Raw genomic sequence first — 5,549 nt, forward strand, 5'->3', positions numbered from 1 at the left:
CTGTCTCTCTGCCATTCCCCACTTGCACTCTCTTTCTTCCTTTCAAAATAAATAAATATACATTTAAAAAAAGAAAACAGAAAATTAAACCATAGACTGGGAAAAAATATTTACAATATATATATTGTACAAGAAATTGTACAAATTATTCTATCTGTGTTACAAGGAATTTGAGTAGTGAATATTAAGAAAAAAGTATAAGTCAATAATGAGACAATTAGCCCAATAAAAATGGGCAAATTTTTGATAAATGCTTCACTAAAGAAAATATGTGAATGACCAATAAGCACATAAAGAGATGCTCAACATCTTTGGTCATCAGGGAAAGGTATATTGAAACCACACTGAGATAGCGCCACACACAGAGAAATAGGTAAAGTAAAAATATTGGTAATACTAAGTGGTGATGAAAATATGGAGCAACTGGAACTCTCATACACTTCTGGTGAATGTAAAAATGTTGACCGGTTTCTTAAAAAGTTAAATAGACACTTAATGTATAACCAAGTTATTCCAATCATAAGTTTTGTCCCCAAAGGAAATAAAACTGTATGTGCACACATAGACCTGTATTCACATTTCTGTACCTTTTTAAAATTATAATAACACAAAATTAGAAATAAAACAAATGCCAAATGGCCTTCGAATCGATAAACAAAATGTAATATATCCATACAGTGAAATACTGCTCAGCAATAAAATAAATTACTGATTCCCAAAACATGACAAATCTCAAAATAATTCATAGAAAGTATGCACAACCAAAAGTCTCTATAACATATGGTTCTCCTTATATAAGCTATATAAATATGAACTAATCCCTACTGAAAATAATAGGGCCATTTTCACTTTTGAATGGCTGAGGGAGGAATGGACAGAAGAGCACAAGGAAATTTGGGGCTGAAGGAAGTGTTATGCATCACAATTGTGGTGATTTAATGGTTAATGGTTTAATGTCTGCCAAACTCATCAAATTGAACGTTTTCTTTCTTTTTTTAAATGAAGTTTTTTGTCAGATTGGTTTCCATACAACACCCAGTGCTCATCCCAAAAGGTGCCCTCCTCAATACCCATCACCCACCCTCCCCTCCCTCCAATCCCCCATCAGCCCTCAGTTTGTTCTCAGTTTTTAAGAGTCTCTTATGCTTTGGCTCTCTCCCACTCTAACCTCCTTTTTTTTTCCTTGCCCTCCCCCATGGGTTTCTGTTAAGTTTCTCAGGATCCACATAAGAGTGAAACCATATGGTATCTGTCTTTCTCTGTATGGATTATTTCACTTAGCATAACACTCTCCAGTTCCATCCATGTTGCTACAAAGGGCCATATTTCATTCTTTCTCATTGCCACGTAGTACTCCATTGTGTATATAAACCACAATTTCTTTATCCATTCATCAGGTGATGGACATTTAGGCTCTTTCCATAATTTGTCTATTGTTGACAGTGCTGCTATAAACATTGGGGTACAAGTGCCCCTATGCATCAGTACTCCTGTATCCCTTGGGTAAATTCCTAGCAGGGCTATTCCTGGGTCATAGGGTAGATCTATTTTTCATTTTTTGAGGAACCTCCACACTGTTTTCCAGAGTGGCTGCACCAATTTGCAACAGTGCAAGAGGGTTCCCGTTTCTCCACATCCTCACCAGCATCTATAGTCTCCTGATTTGTTCATCTTGGCCACTCCGACTGGTGTGAGGTGATATCTGAGTGTGGTTTTGATTTGTATTTCCCTGATGAGGAGCGACGTTGAGCATCTTTTCATGTGCCTGTTGGCCATCTGGATGTCTTCTTTAGAGAAGTGTCTATTCATGTTTTCTGCCCATTTCTTCACTGGGTTATTTGTTTTTCGGGTGTGGAGTTTGGTAAGCTCTTTATAGATTTTGGATACTAGCCCTTTGTCCGATATGTCATTTGCAAATATCTTTTCCCATTCTGTTGGTTGCCTTTTAGTTTTGTTGGTTGTTTCCTTTGCTGTGCAGAAGATTTTTATCTTCATAAGGTCCCAGTAGTTCATTTTTGCTTTTAATTCCCTTGCCTTTCGGGATGTGTCAAGTAAGAAATTGCTATGGCTGAGGTCAGAGAGGTCTTTTCCTGCTTTCTCCTCTAGGGTTTTGATGGTTTCCTGTCTCACATTCAGGTCTTTTATCCATTTTGAGTTTATTTTTATGAATGGTGTGAGAAAGTGGTCTAGTTTCAATCTTCTGCATGTTGGGGTCCAGTTCTCCCAGCACGATTTGTTGAAGAGACTGCATTTTTTCCATTGGATGTTCTTTCCTGCTTTGTCAAAGATTAGTTGGCCATACGTTTGTGGGTCTAGTTCTGGGGTTTCTATTCTATTCCATTGGTCTATGTGTCAGTTTTTGTGCCAATACCATGCTGTCTTGATGATTACAGCTTTGTAGCAGAGACAAAAGTCTGGGATTGTGATGCCTCCTGCTTTTGTCTTCTTCTTCAAAATTACTTTGGCTATTCAGGGCCTTTTGTGGTTCCATATGAATTTTAGAATTGCTTGTTCTAGTTTTGAGAAGAATGCTGGTGCAATTTTGATTGGGATTGGATTGAATATGTAGATTGCTTTGGGTAGTATTGACATTTTGACAATATTCTTCCAATCCATGAGCACGGAATGTTTTTCCATTTCTTTATATCTTCTTCAATTTCCTTCATAAGCTTTCTATAGTTTTCAGCATACAGATCTTTACATCTTTGGTTAGATTTATTCCTAGGTATTTTATGCTTCTTGGTGCAATTGTGAATGGGATCAGTTTCTTTGTCTTTCTGTTGCTTCGTTATTAGTGTATAAGAATGCAACTGATTTCTGTACATTGATTTTGTATCCTGCAACTTTGCTAAATTCATGTATCAGTGCTAGCAGACTTCTGGTGGAGTCTATCAGATTTTCCATGTATAATATCATGTCATCTGCAAAAAGTGAAAGCTTAACTTCATCTTTGCCAATTTTGATGCCTTTGGTTTCCTTTTGTTGTCTGATTGCTTATGCTAGAATTTCCAACACTATGTTAAACAACAGCGGTGAGAGCGGACATCCCTGTCGTGTTCCTGATCTCAGGGAAAAAGCTCTCAGTTTTTCCCCATTGAGGATGATGTTAGCTGTGGGCTTTTCATAAATGGATTTTATGATCTTTAAGTATGTTCCTTCTATCCCAACTTTCTCGAGGGTTTTTATTAAGAAAGTTGCTGAATTTTGTCAAAGGACTTTTCTGCATCGATTGACAGGATCATATGGTTCTTATCTTTTCTTTTATTAATGTGATGTATCACATTGATTGATTTGCGAATGTTGAACCAGCCCTGCACCCCAGGAATGAATCCCACTTGATCATGGTGAATAATTCTTTTTATATGCTGTTGAATTCGATTTGCTAGTATCTTATTGAGAATTTTTGCATCCATATTCATCAGGGATATTGGCCTGTAGTTCTCTTTTTTTTTACTGGGTCTCTGTCTGGTTTAGGAATCAGAGTAATACTGGCTTCATAGAATGAGTCTGGAAGTTTTCCTTCCCTTTCTATTTTTTGGAATACCTTGAGAAGGATAGGTATTATCTCTGCTTTAAACATCTGGTAGAACTCCCCTGGGAAGCCATCTGGTCCTGGACTCTTATTTGTAGGGAGATTTTTGATGACTGATTCAATTTCTTCTCTGGTTATGGGTCTGTTCAAGCTTTCTATTTCCTCCTGATTGAGTTTTGGAAGCGTGTGGGTGTTTAGGAATTTGTCCATTTCTTCCAGGTTGTCCAGTTTGTTGGCATATAATTTTTCATAGTATTCCCTGATAATTGCTTGTATCTCTGAGGGATTGGTTGTAATAATTCCATTTTCATTCATGATTTTATCTATTTGGGTCATCTCCCTTTTCTTTTTGAGAAGCCTGGCTAGAGGTTTATCAATTTTGTTTATTTTTTCAAAAAACCAACTCTTGGTTTCGTTGATCTGCTCTACAGTTTTTTTAGATTCTATATTGTTTATTTCTGCTTTGATCTTTATTATTTCTCTTCTTCTGCTGGGTTTAGGCTGTCTTTGCTGTTCTGCTTCTATTTCCTTTACGTGTGCTGTTAGATTTTGTATTTGGGATTTTTCTTGTTTCTTGAGATAGGCCTGGATTGCAATGTATTTTCCTCTCAGGACTGCCTTCGCTGCATCCCAAAGCATTTGGATTGTTGTATTTTCATTTTCATTTGTTTCCATATATTTTTTAATTTCTTCTCTAATTGCCTGGTTGACCCACTCATTCTTTAGTAGGGTGTTCTTTAACCTCCATGCTTTTGGAGGTTTTCCAGACTTTTTCCTGTGGTTGATTTCAAGCTTCATAGCATTGTGGTCTGAAAGTATGCATGGTATGATTTCAATTCTTGTATACTTATGAAGGGCTGTTTTGTGACCCAGTATGTGATCTATCTTGGAAAATGTTCCATGTGTACTTGAGAAGAAAGTATATTCTGTCGCTTTGGGATGCAGAGTTCTAAATATATCTGTCAAGTCCATCTGATCCAATGTATCATTCAGGGCCCTTGCTTCTTTATTGACCATGTGTCTAGATGATCTACCCATTTCTGTAAGTGGAGTGTTAAAGTCCCCTGCAATGACCACATTCTTATCAATAAGGTTGCTTATGTTTGTGAGTACTTGTTTTATATATTTGGGGGCTCCTGTATTCGGTGCATAGACATTTATAATTATTAGCTCTTCCTGATGGATAGACTCTGTGATTATTATATAATGCCCTTCTTCATCTCTTGTTACAGCCTTTAATTTAGAGTCTAATTTGTCTGATATAAATATGGCTACTCCAGCTTTCTTTTGACTTCCAGTGGCATGATAAATAGTTCTCCATCCCCTCACTCTCAATCTGAAGGTGTCCTCAGGTCTAAAATGAGTCTCTTGTAGACAGCAAATAGATGGGTCTTGTTTTTTTTATCCATTCTGATACCCTATGTCTTCTGGTTGGCACATTGAGTCCATTTACATCCAGTGTTATTATAGAAAGATATGGGTTTCGAGTCATTTTGATGTCCATAGGTTTCATGCTTATAGCAATGTCTCTGGTACTTTTTCTCACAGGATCCCCCTTAGGATCTCTTGTAGGGCTGGTTTAGTGGTGACGAATTCTTTCAGTTTTTGTTTGTTTGGGAAGACCTTTATCTCTCCTTCTATTCTAAATGACAGACTTGCTGGATAAAGGATTCTCGGCTGCATATTTTTTCTGTTCATCACATTGAAGATCTCCTGCCATTCCTTTCTGGCCTGCCAAGTTTCAGTAGAGAGATAGGTCACGAGTCTTATAGGTCTCTTTATATGTTAGAGCACATTTATCTCTAGCTGCTTTCAGAATTTTCTCTTTATCCTTGTATTTTGCCAGTTTCACTATGATATGTCATGCAGAAGATCGATTCAAGTTACGTCTGAAGGGAGTTCTCTGTGCCTCTTAGATTTCAATGCCTTTTTCCTTCCTCAGATCAGGGAAGTACTCAGCTATGGTTTCTTCAAGTACACCTTCAGCACCTTTCCCTCTCTCTTCCTCCTCTGGAAT

The sequence above is a fragment of the Neofelis nebulosa genome, chromosome 14 (assembly GCF_028018385.1).
Source record: "Neofelis nebulosa isolate mNeoNeb1 chromosome 14, mNeoNeb1.pri, whole genome shotgun sequence".
NCBI classification, from domain to species: Eukaryota; Metazoa; Chordata; class Mammalia; order Carnivora; family Felidae; genus Neofelis; species Neofelis nebulosa.